The sequence below is a fragment of the Orycteropus afer genome, unplaced genomic scaffold (assembly GCF_000298275.1).
Source record: "Orycteropus afer afer isolate SDZICR_OR568_19922 unplaced genomic scaffold, OryAfe1.0 scaffold00172, whole genome shotgun sequence".
Classification (NCBI taxonomy): domain Eukaryota; kingdom Metazoa; phylum Chordata; class Mammalia; order Tubulidentata; family Orycteropodidae; genus Orycteropus; species Orycteropus afer.
Window position 1 is genome coordinate 87,139 of NW_006921759.1, and position 13,743 is coordinate 100,881.

The following is a 13,743-nucleotide window of genomic DNA, read 5'->3' on the forward strand; positions in this document are numbered from 1 at the left end:
CTCACAACTGGTCCTATAAGCAATATTACAATAAATGGAGAAAAAATTCAAATTGTCAAAGACTTCACATTGTTTAATTCTACAATCGATGCCAATGAAAGTAGCAGTCAGGACATGAGATAACGTATAGCACTGGGCAAATTGGCTGCAAAGGACCTCTTTCACGTGCTGAGGAGCAAAGATGTCTCCTTGAAGACTAAGGTGCACCTGACACAAGCCATGGTATTTTCAATCGCCTCATATGCATGTGAGAGCTGGACAATGAGTAAGGAAGACCAAGGAAGAATTGATGCTTTTGAGCTGTGATGTTGTTGAAAGAATGCTGAAAGTACCGTGGACTGCTAAAGGAACTAACAGGTCTGTTCTGGAGAAAGTGTAACCAGAATGCTCCTTGGAGGCAAGAATGCCCAGCCTTCATCTCACCTACTTTGGTCATGTTGTCAGAAGGGACCATTCCCTGGAGAAGGATGTCATACTTGGTAAGATGGAGGCTTAACAAAAGAGGGGAAGGCCCTCAACGAGATGGATTGATGCTGTGGCAATGGTGATGGGCTCAAGTATAGCAAAGATCATGGAGCTGGCTCAGGACCAGGCGGCATTTCATTCTGCTGTGCATAGGGTCACTATGAAATGGAGATGACTCAATGGTACCTAACAACAACAATAACCTTCTGAGGAGTGGCTGGTGGGTTTGAACTGCCAGCCTCCTAGTCAGCAGTTGAATGCCTTCAGCACTATGCCACCAGACCTCCCAAATAGAAGATAGACACATATTAACTTCGGTGAAGGGAAAGGTAATACACATTTTGGGAGGTCAGCACAAAGTGATCAAGGGAGAGGAGGACATTGGGAGGAACACAAGAGCATTAAAAAAAATAATAATAAAGTCATTTCTGACTCATAGCAAGACCCATTAGGTTTCAAGTTTGTAAATCATTAAGGAAGTAGACAGCCTCATCTTCCTTCCATGGAGCAGTTATTGGGTTTGAATCACTGACCTTCTGATTAGCAGCCAAATGCCTTACCCACTACACCACCAGACATCCTCCAAGGCAAAAGCAAATACCATTGCATACACAATCCTGCACCAATAGTAATAACAATAACCTATGAGTGAATGCATAGATAGACATGTAAGCTAAACAGGAGTGGGAAAATAAATGGTACTATATCCACAAATACATACAGATTTGACAGAAGATATTTCTATATATGCATTTATTTGTGTTGAAAATATATCCATGAATGTAGTAGAACATACAGGGGGCAAAGTCATGAAAACTTCTTAGTCATAACTTAAACTCTGAGGGAATGAGTCTGGTGTGAGGGCTCAGGACCATAGTCTCAGGGGACACCAAGGTCAATCGGTATAACATAGTTAACAAAGACAACTAAATCCTACTTTGGTGAGGAGCAACTAGGGTCTCAAAAGCTGTAGGCTGCCATCTAAGGTGTATCTATTGATCTCTGTCTGGAGGGGAAAAAAAAATGAAGAAAATCAAAGATGAAAGGCAACACTTGAATCCCGGCCTCCATGGACCTTGAGACCAGAAGTAGTTGATGCTTGCCCTGAAAAGGGTCACAGTAGGAGGTCCAGGATAGGATGGGATAAAAATGTGGAATGAACTCAAAATCATAAAAAGATCATGCTTACAATCTCATAGAGTCTGCTGGAACCCCAAGACTATGGCAGTTGGACACCTTTCAACCCAGGAGCTGAACTCGCCTCAGTGGCTCAGCTTTTAGCCAAACAATAAACAGTCCCATGGGGTGATACTTCATGGTTTAAAAACAGGAAGGGAGTGCATCAGGGTTGTATTTTTTCATCATATTTATTCAATCTGTATGCTGAGCAAATAATCCAAGAAGCTGGATTTATGAGGAAGAACGTGACATCAGGATTGGATGATGTATCTGCGATACTCAGATGATACAACTTTGCTTGCTGAAAGTGAGGATAACCTGAAGCACTTACTGATGAAGATTAAGGATTACAGTCTGTAGTCTCCCTCAATATAAAGAAAACAAAAATCCTCACAATTGGTTCAATAAAGAGCTTCACATACATAGAGAAAAGATTGAAGTTGTCAAGGAGTTTGTATTACTTGGTTCTATAATCAACACCAATGGAAGCAGCAGTCAAGACATCAGAGGATATATTGCATTGGACAAATCTACTGAAAAAGGCTTATTTCATGTGATGAAGAGCAAAGATGTCTCCTTGAAGACTAAGATGCACCTAACCCAAGCCATGGTATTTTCAATCATCTCTTATGCAAGTCAGAGCTGGACAATGAATAAGGAAGACTGAAAAAGAGTTGATGCTTTTGAGTTGTGGTGTTGGAGAAGAAAGCTACTAGTACCATGGACTGCTAAAAACACTAACAGATCTATTCTGGAGGAAGTGCAGCCAGAATTCTCCTTGGAAGCTAGAACAGCCATACTTCATCTTACCTACTTTGATCATGTTGTCAGGAGGTACCATTCCCTGGAGAAGGATATCATGCTTGATAAAGTAGAGGGTCAACAAAGAAGGGGAAGGCCCTCAATGAGATGGATTGACATGGTGGCTTCAAGGATGGGCTCAGGTATAGCAAGGATTATGAGGCTGGCACAGGACCAGGCGGCATTTTCGTTCTGCTGTGCAAAGGGTTGCTATGAGCCGAAGATGATCCCATGGCACCTAACAGTAACATGGGGTGAACACCAGAGAAGAATGAACTCCTTAGAGCACTCAACCCTACAAGATCAAAAGGGCAACATTTATACAGGAATAAAGCTAGAAAGATTAAGAAAGGATGGGAAAGAAGGTAGAAGGGACATGGTAAACACAGGGAGGAAGTGGAAAGAGTGTTATCACATTGTGGGGATTGCTATGATGTCACAAAACAAATTGTGTAGGTATTGTTCAATGGAAAACCCATTTTTTCTCTGTAAACTTTCACCCAAATCACAATAAATAAAATAAAAATTAAAAATAAATAAAATAAAATTGGTAGGAAAAAATGGGATTTTGGAGACTGATACATAATATTTTTTAAAATTTTGTTAATTTTTCAAAGACTGAAAACTGTCTTCTATGTCTGTTGGTTAATTGGAGAATTTGATCTTTCACATTCCTCCTAGAATCAAGTTGAGCTGGGGCTGGACTTAAGCTTTAATTAAATTGAATTCATCTATGATTAGCCAACTCGGATCAAATCTTTGATCCTGTTAATATTTGATCTAAAACTATTATCTTTAGTTTTAGATATTGGTGGTTCTCCTTGATTCAAATTCAGCAGAGCCTTAGAATTCAAGGTTCTGCAATTTCTGTTTTCTATTTGTAACCACTTTTCGACAAAATTTGTGGTGAAAAGAAAATTTGTAGGCCAAACAATTGTTTTTGTGTTGTGACCCTTTCAGACTCCAATCTGTTCCTATGGCCCACATTTTTGTGTAATTCTCAACTGATTTCTTCTAATCACTGCAGAGTATCTCTATGTCAGAATGATTCCTCCATTTACCCTTCCCAGACCAGGAAACTTTACCTCAGGTATAAAAGCTGTCGTGGTTTTCTGCTCATCTGTGGAAGTCTCATTTCCTTTTAGAATCCAGTTTATCAGGAATTCTTGTGTTTACTGCTCTTTGCTAGTCTACAGAAAGATTGTTTTTATTTCTGTCTAAGGGTTTCTTCTTGTTACCGTAAGAGTAAAAGTCTTATGCATCTTTCTACATCCTAACTGGCAGTGGGATATAAAGGCTATGTCTTTTATGCTCATCATTAGGTGTCTAGTGTTTAGTACAATGATAGAAGCAGAATAATCTCAATAAAATATCTGTTGGCCATAAATAAAAAAGGAAATATGATTCAGGTATGTTGAGAAAATTAATAAAGTATATTAAAAGTATACAGAAGAAAATAATAGAGGGTAGTTTAGGATCAAAACATTGTTAATCATATTTTAAACAACGCTGTCATTAACACTGGAAAGTCAAATGATGCTTGGTGAAAAGATCTAGGTCCTGTTACTTGAAAAATAAACATTACAAGATCAGAGCAAACAGATTGTTGGGAAAATTCTCTCCATCAATAACTTAAGATTCAGAGAAATACCTGTATCTTGAGAAAAATAGCAATTACTCTTAAAATCCAGCAGCCTGAGAGACAATGGTCACGAAAGAAGCACTCCTTATGAAGCAATTACTTCTCCAAATGTTCAAAGCTGTCCATTAACTTTACATTGCCAACAGAAATGATTTGCAATATTTACAACTGGTTTGGTTTTATTTGGTTCTTGTCTTGCTCTAAATCCCAGCTCCTCTATTTCTAGCTTATTCTTTTGGAAATAGAAACATTTTCAGGATTTGATACAAAAAAAAAAGATATAGAGAAACTTGGCAGAATAAACAGAAAAGAGTTGAACCTTAGACAAAAACATGAGTCAAATTAAAATCTGAAGAATCATGGACAAGTGAAGAACAAATGTCTCCATACTCTGGGGAAAGAAAGTCTGCAAAATCTGAGAATTAAGCTAAGTCTGCCATCTCTGTATGCACAAAAGAAAAGAGTTAAACTACTGGTAGAAATACGTGGAATTATACTTCTTATTCTATAACTTCTCAGGTTCCTAATCTAGAAAGCATATGTTCTTTAAAATAACAAGATAAATTCAGTCTTTCCATTACACACTATGCCAGATTATTTTTGTTAACTTGGAAATAAGTACGTTTTAAAATACAGAGAGCAAGGAATGATATAGAATTTGGATGTCATCATGGATGTTATTACATAGTGTTGAAGTGCCCTTTTATCTAACACATATACATTATGCCCCATGTCTTGACCCCTAAAAAGCAAATTGTAAGTGATTCTGAGCTAGTAAGGGGTGAACATCATTTCACTGGTACCAATGATGTCACTGTAATACTAAAATGCTAATATCAATATTACTGTGTTAGAACTGATGCTATGCTGACATTGACATACTTTTGTTGACTTTCAGCCTGTTGGCCTAGCTCTTCCACAAACAATCACTATTTCATTTAAACGATTTACTGAATGCTTGTTTCAGCACATTCTTCTGCAGGATCTGTTCTTTAAGATCTGACAAGATATGACAAGCAATTGTTGTAGCCAAAGACCCAGATATTGAAATAAACTGTCTCTCTCTTTTTCTGTCTCTATATATACATATTTATTGCCAACACATTACTGAATAGAAAATTGTGAAAGAAATGAGGTCAATTTTTTTCTACTCTTTTAATGGACCCAGAAAGTTTTCCCTGAAGTAGGAAGATTTCAGGAACTCTAAAGAAAGAAAGAACAGTGTACAAAATATAGGATCATCTCTAAGTACTGGAAGTGAGATGATTAAAAAGTTATATTAAACAAAACACATTCAAGGAATATAAAAGGGAGACTATATGATCTAAAGGAAAAATTACTCCACTTTGCAAATGATCACCAGTGTTGATTGTAGATTCCAAGTATATTTCAGATACATGAGTCCTTACTACTTTTCATCATCTTACATGGAATGATGCTAGTTTTCTGTAGAGACTTAGATGTAAGTTAATTTGGGAAATAAAATGACACAAATGGATCCAGCTGCACAATGTTACCATCTTTGTCTCCAGTAGTTTAGTTCTTACTCCATGCCATACCCTCAGTTTTAGGCATTGAGGATGGTCCTCTCTGTTACTTAGGCCAACTCCTTCCTTGCTACGAGACTTATACCTCCTGTTTCATTGGCAAAAAGGCAAGTTTTAGTCAAGTTTTTGTCCAAGGCTCTGGTTCAATTTAAAAGTACTAAAGCTATTTTCTAAGACAGTTGAGAAAGATAATAATTATTTACCTGCAATATGAGCAGAATCTTCCAAAAAAAAAAAAAAATCTAATAAATAAGCAAAGTGTTGATTTATGCTACTTATTCCATTCCTTAGAACCAAAAAAATGGTCCAGAAAAATTAACTGCATTGTCAATTTTTTTTAAAAGATAAGTTATATACGGACTTCTAATTTCACCTATGAAATGTAAACAGCTTGGAAGTCATCACTCCTCTCCTTATAATAAGAAAAATGCTGAAGAAACTGAAAATCAATGACATTTTTAGACCCAGCAGAGAAATGAGTACAGGGAAAACCATCACCCTGACATCTGGACAAATAGGCAATTAAAAAAAAATTAAAGGTGAGGAGGATAAAGGAAAAATGATAAAAATTACTTCAAACTTCTTATCAGAAACTATGTAGTAGAAATAAAGTGGAGTAAAACATTTAAAGTGTTGAAAGAAAGATAATACATCAACCTATAATTCTAAATTCAGTGGAACTAGCCTTCAACAGTGAAGACAATATTAAGACTTTTACAAACAGAAAATAAAGGAATTAGTTGCTGGTCTATTTACTCTGCAAAAAAATGTAAAAAAAAAAAAAGTTCTTAGGGAAAATTTATAGGTTATAAATGGATATTTATGTTTTAAAAAAGGAAGAGTATAACAGAATACTCTTAATTTAAGTGAAGTAAAATAAAATGTTTATTTTCTTATTCTTAATTGATAAAATAGCTTGTCCAAAGTGATAATAATAACAATACATTAGATGATTATACTACAAGGATAAGTGAAATGGATTATAAAAGTGTTATAAGAGACATGAGGGAAGAATGGGAATAGTCAATTATAAGGTATCAATACTACTTGTGATGTGGTATAGTGTTATTTAAAAATGAATTTGGATTCATTATAAGTGTATACTGTAAACTCTAGGGCAACAACTAAAATATTTTGAAAGAAAATATAATTAATATGCCAAAAGCAGAGAGAAATGGAATATCATAAAATGTTCCATGAAAATCTGAAAAGACAGAAAAAGAGGGAAAGTTCTTCAAAAATAAATGAATAAAAGTGTAATGAATAGAAAACAATGATAAACATGGAAGATATTAATTCAACTATATAAATGCTCTATTAAATGTTAATGGTCTAAATACATCATTTAAAAGACATAGATTATTAGAATGGATAAAAAACAAATAAATAAGACCTAATTAGATATTTGTACAATAAATTCACTTTAAATATAAAGATACATATAGGTAAAAAACAAACAGTTGCAGAAAGATATATTATGCAAATGTTACTCAAAAGAAAACTAGAGTAACTATATTAATTTCCAACCAAGCAGATTTCAGAACAAGGAAAATTATCAGGGATATTGAGGGGTCTTACATAATGACAAAGGGTTAAATTTTTCAGAAAATATAATGATTTTTAAAGTATATGCACCTAATAAATGAGCTTCAAAGTACATAATTCAAAAACTGCTAGAATTTCAGGGAGAAATAGAAAAATCCACTACTACTGTTGAAGACTTCAGCATTTCTGTCTTGATAGATCTTGTAGACAGAAAATTAGTAAGGAAACAGGTGAAATGAATGATAGCATTAGTCCATTTGATCATTGACATTCTTAAAATATTTCATCCAACAACAGTAGAATACACATTATTCACAAGCTCATATGAATATTCACCCAGATAAATCACATGTTGGGCAATTAATAAATTAAAAAAACATTTAAAACAATAAAAATCATGCAAAACATGTTTTCCTATCACAATAGAACTAAATTAGAAATTAACAAAAAGATAGCTGAAAACCCTGAAATACTTGGAGATTTAACATTGATTTTGCAAATAACATCTAGGTTAAAGAAGAAATCTCTAGGGAAATTTAAAAATACTTACAAGTAAATGAAAATAAAATTCATCTTTTAAAAATATGTACAATGCAGCACAATAGTACTAAGAAGAAAATTTATAACATCGAATGTACATATTAAAAAAGAGAATAAAGTTGTAATATCAATAATCTAATAATAATCTAATAATCTTCTACCTTAGGAAACTAGAGAAAGAAAATCAGAAGAAAAGAAATAATAAAAATCAGAGCATAAATTAATAAAATTGAAAACAAGAAATCAAAGTTATTCTTGGAAAAGTTTGATAAAATTGATATTCCTCTATCCAGGCTAACCAAGATAAATAAATAAATAAAAGCACAAATTACTAACCTCAGAAATGAAAGAGGGGCCATTACAACTGATCCCATGTACAATGTAAAGGTAACAAAAAAATATATATATTACCAACCACTCTATGCCAACAAATTTGGTGTCTTAGTTGAAATGAACCAATTTCTTGAAAGGCACAATCTACCAAAATTTGCACAAGAAAAATAGATAATCTTAATAAATAGATATCTGCTCAAGAAATTACATCAATTATTAACAGCCCTACATAGAAGAAATCACTAGGCCCAGATGGTTTCACTGGTGAATTTCAGCAAACATTTAAGAAAAATTATTTTTAAAAAATATTCTGATATGACTGTTTCATTAGAAACCTATTTCTATATAATAGAAACCTATTATTAACCTATTTGCTGCCAGACAAATTATCATTATAAGTCCCAGCCACTATTTTTTCAGTCCATAGAATTGAAGTTCACTTAAATATACCATTTATAAAGCTGCTGTTTTCATTTGAATACAGTGCAGTTTGACTATGCCACATAAAAAATAATTATTAAAACAATAATTTTTTTAATAAATGAAATTTTATTAGCCAAAGCAATGTCTATTCTGAGCCCTGAAATACACAAAGCCTCAGGAATTATCAATGTGTGATGAGTGTGATTGATGAATATTTAGGTGATACCTTCATACCACACTTTGAATTTAGTGGTTTAAGGAGCAAAGGAGAACTCAATACACGAACAGCCCGAAAGAAATGTCTTTTTTCTTTTTGGTAAAACTACATTAGTGAAGAAAATGTCTAATTTTCCTGTGCAATAAGAACTTGTATGGAAAATAGTTACAAAAGACTTAAATAAATAACAACTATACATTTGTATATAATAATTGGAAAAGCTGGACTACATGGAAAAGAACATGGCATCAGGGTTGGAGGAAGATTCATTAATAACCTGCTATATGCAGAGGACACAACTTGCTAGCTACAAGTGAAGATGACTTGAAGTACTTACTGATGAAGATTAAAGACTATAGTCTGCAGTATGGATTACACCTCAACATAAAGAAAACAAAAATCCTCACAACTGGACAAATAAGCATCATCAGAACAAATGGAGAGAAGATTGAAGTTGTCAAAGATTTTATTTTACTTAGACCCACAATCAGCACCCATGGAAGCAGCAGTCAAGAAATCAGACATTGTATTGCACTGGGCAAATCTACTGCAAATGATCTCTGTAAAGTGTTGAAGAACAAAGGTGTCTTTTTTTAAAAAAAAAAAAAAAAAAAAAAAACTCTTTTGTTGTTGTTATGTGCCATAGAATCAGACCTGACTCATAGTGACCCCTCCTTGGGTTTCTAAGGCAGTATCACTATGTAAGTAGATTGCCCCATCTTCCTTCCGAGGAGTGGCTGGTTAGCAATCAAGTGCCTTAGGCATTACTATAGCACATTTTATTTTTACACTTTCATTAGCACAGTTTCAAAATTTTGACTATAATTTTAAGAATTGGTTTTCAGTGTTTATAAATAATTTATCATAGATATTATAAGAAATTACAAAATAATTCCCATCAAATTATATCTCTATATTATACACCTACAAGCTATTTGTGCTGCATTGCTAAACAGTTTATTGTTTGAACTTGCAATAAAGTCATACAAGAAATGTTACATAAAAAACAAACTTACATATTTTACTGGCTTTTATTAAGTACTGGATACTATAACATGATTTACATTTTTTTCAAACCGTAATATTTAATATCAAGTATCCTATTAAGTATCCTGAATAAGGAAGACCAAAGAAGAGTCGTTGCTTTTGAGTTGTGTTGGTGAAGAATGCTGAAAGTATCATGAACTGCTAGAATAACTAACAAATCTGTGCTGGAAGAAATGCAGCCAAAATGTTCCTTGGAAGTGAGAATGGCCAGACTTCATCTCACCTTTTTTTGATCATGTTGTAAGAAGAGATCATTCCCTGGAGAAGGATATCATGTTTGGTAAAGTGGAGAGTCAACAAAAGAGGGGAAGGCCTTTAACAAGATGGATTGACACAGTGGCTGCAACAATGGGCTCAGGCATAGCAAGGATCATGAACCTGGCACAGGATTGGGCAGTGTTTCGTTCTGCTGTACATAGGGTCACTATGAGTTGGAGACTACTCAGAGGCGCCTAACAACCAACAACATCCTGTTAGGCACACAGTGCTAACATTAAGGTAGGTAAGAAAGAAGCTAGTAAAATTATGTGAACAACAGAACCATGTCCCTTACAGTTATTTCAGTCTTGACTGTGGTTAGAGCTTATCCTAGTGTCAGAGTCAGAGTATTTAATAGACGCTAAATACTCTTTGAGTAAACGAAGGAACATCTCCACTGTTGTTAGGAACTTCTGATTCCTCTCCTCTATTTTCTTTTAGCTGGCATCATCTTTGTTGCTAATGTGAAAAGAATTGAACTCCTTAGCCAGGAGCTCATATTCTTTTGCTTTCATCTGAAGCAATGAGTCACTGTATTTAAACTCTTTCTTGATGTCACTCACGTGAGAGTAGATTTTCAAACCAGCTTTCATGATTTTCTCCAAATCACACTTAACATTTTCTAAATTTGAGCATTCTAGTTTACCTGCAGCTGCCCCTTCTGCATCTTCATTCATTTCAATGCAAACACTTTCACCCTTTTTTTAGTTCAGTGGAGAGCTTATCAGTGAGCATTCTGAAATATTTTAGTCATTCTTCCAGTTGTACAATTCCAACATTTTTGCTCAGGTCCTCTAATATCTCACTTTCATCATACTGCAAGTCTAGTTTTTGTTCAACACCACTGAAACTTAGCATTAAATATGCATCCTGGACATAATTTTCTCTGTCATTTTCTACATCATCAAAGTGGAATTTAGATTCACACTTTTCAATTTCTAGATCCAACTCTTTCATTCTCTTAACTTGCTGATTAATAGTATGGTCCTGGGAAATAATCAGATAAACTAATGCCTCCATGTTATCCTGATCTTGGGAAATCATATCTTTCTTAATTTTAGCCAGTTTCCTGAAGGTTTTTTGACTATTCTTTTTTGTTTATCTGGTTGTAAAGTCTTCATGTAATTTGCTGGGCTAAGTCCCATTGTTTTTCTGTGTTTTGCACTAATTTAGCTTTGGCTGTCTGCCACAGGGGAATTAGAAGAAAAGCATATGCTGTGACTAAAACAAATTGCATACTGGGCTGCTCATCTCCCCATGCTTTCCAAAGGTTCAGGATTCTAGTTAGTGGAGGAAGAACTTGTTCTGAACTTCTCCACTTTTCTATGATGCAGTAATCACTGGGCTTCCCCAGAAGAAATCATTTCTCTCCAAAGGTAGTCTCATGATTCTCAAGCAAAGCCTGGATGACGTCAGCAGAAGTGGCATGTTCAGTTAACCCACAAATTATCTTTTCTTCTTGGCAAAACCAAACCACAATTTCCTTCTTTTCTGAATCCATGTCTTTAGTTGGAGATCTGTTTTTATGCCTAGCCTTTAACAAGATTTTTCCAAAAGGAGCCATGGTCTGCTATGCAGGCAAATTACAAGACTGTATCTTAAAGTTTCTGTGGGTGGAAGTGGAAGTAAGGGTGGGGGCATCTGGATTTAATGGTGGTCTGCAAGCTGGATTCTTCACCTTCTTGGACGTTCCTGGCTATCAGCTCATTAGTATAGCTGGTTAAGAGTGTTCCTGGAAGTTGTGCAACTGCTGCTTAACTTTGAACTGAGGGACTATGGTGGCTATTGCACCTTTGGAGACCTGCCCAGACTCAGCCTCAGACTGGAAGAAGGTGTTTGGAAGCAGAGAAAGAAAAAAAGAGCCAAAGTTGTCACTTTGAAGACCAAGTTTTGCCTAACACGCCATGGTATTTTCAACTTCTTCATATGCATGTGAAAACTGCACAATTAATAAGGAAGACTGAAGAAGAGTAGATGCCTTTGAGTAGTGGTATTGGTGAAGAATACTGAAAATACCATTGACAGGCAGAAGAACAAACAAATTTGTCCTAGAAGAAGTGCATACGGTGAGAATGCTCCCTGGAAGCAAGTATGACCAGACTTTGTCTCACCTACTTTGGTCATATTGTCAGAAAAGAATATTTCCTCTAGAAGGATATCATGTTTGGTAAAGTGGAGGGTCAATGAAAAAGGGGAAGACCCTCAAAAAGTTGGATTGACACAGTGGCTGCAATGATGGGCTCAAGTATAGCAAGGATTGTGAGAATGGTGCATGACTGGGCAGTGTTTCATTCTGTTGTACATAGGGTTACTATGAGTTGGGCCAGACTTGATGGCACCTAACAACAACAACAACACACATTTGTATATTAGTTATATATTGTATATGTAAAATAATGAAATCTGAAACTTCTTTGTTAGAACATTGCACAAATTCATGATCTGAGCCAATTAAGACATCAAAATATAAGTATAGGTAATACTAAAGGTTTAAAAATCTCAAGTACTTTAGATAGTTTAGTTACTTCTTGTTGATACATGGGAACTCTGGTGGCAGATCTGACTCCACCAGTGGTTCTGTTGCATTTTGTTGATACATCTTTGAAAAAAAAAAAAAGCTTTGTTGTAGCAAGTACAAAAAGTAGAAACATAATACACACTGATTCATAAGTGAAAAATAAAAACAATGAAATTCAAAATTGTAAATCAACCCTTTTTAAAAGTATATATACAAATCACCAGAAAAAAGTCTCACTGTCTCTGTTGTTGTTGTTGTTATGTGCTGTCGAGTTGGACACGACTCATAGCGACCCCTCCTTGGGTTTCTGAAGTAGATTGCCCAACCTTCCTTCTGAGGAGTGGCTGGTGGGTTTGAACCACCAGCCTTCTGGTTAGCACCACTGTCTTTGGATGATCTAAAGATTGGATCATTAGAAGTATCAGCTTCTTCATTGGGATGATGTCTATTAGACAGGCGCTGTGGAGGAAAGAGTTTAGAATATCCATTCTCAGTAGGTCACTGACTATAAAACATGATATAATCTTGGACCTTGCATACATCATCCATAGTGCACATGCTTAGCTAGGAATCATTGCAGTGTACCAGAACTCACCTTCAGGATAATAAAACTAGGCAGTGTGGTGTCCTGAGCAAAATGCTTTGCCATGATGCATTACTACAGCAAATAATACATAAATAAAGCCTTATGGTCTTAGGAATATCAGGGACTCCTTGTAATTGTTTCTACCTTCTTTTATTTTCCTCTTTTTTCCCCTCTTCCTGTCCTCATTATTTTTCTTTCTTTCTGCAATTCCCTATCAGTTGGGAGCCAGCAATGCTACCCAGTCATGTCAACACACACCTGCTGCCGCACCCACTAGACAAGTTCTACCATGCATTCTAGCACAGATGGACTGACAACACATGACAGCACACCCAGCCTTCCCTTAGTTGTTGTTCACAATCAGTGGCCAGATACTAGTGCCCACACCCAGACCTGCTACCAAGTCCACCCAGAAACAGATGGTGAGTACCCTTGCTGCCAAACTAGTGACCAGAGTAACACACCCACCTTGCTGCCTGGATATATTAAAAGAGAACAAAACAAAAAATAAGAGTGAAGCAAACAATCATACAATCAACAAACTAATAAAATAACACTACAATGTACTGGTAGCATAGTGGCTAAGACACTTGCCTGCTAACCAGAAGGCTGGCGGTTCAAACCCACCAGCCACTCCTCGGA

The 13,743-nt window shown here is 35.4% G+C and overlaps 1 pseudogene; it reads right to left on the reverse strand.

The window, feature by feature from the left end:
* Window positions 1-10,262: 10,262 nt before the first annotated feature.
* On the reverse strand, window positions 10,263-11,561 carry LOC103202043 (annotated as a pseudogene).
* Between the last annotated feature and the right edge of the window lie 2,182 nt (window positions 11,562-13,743).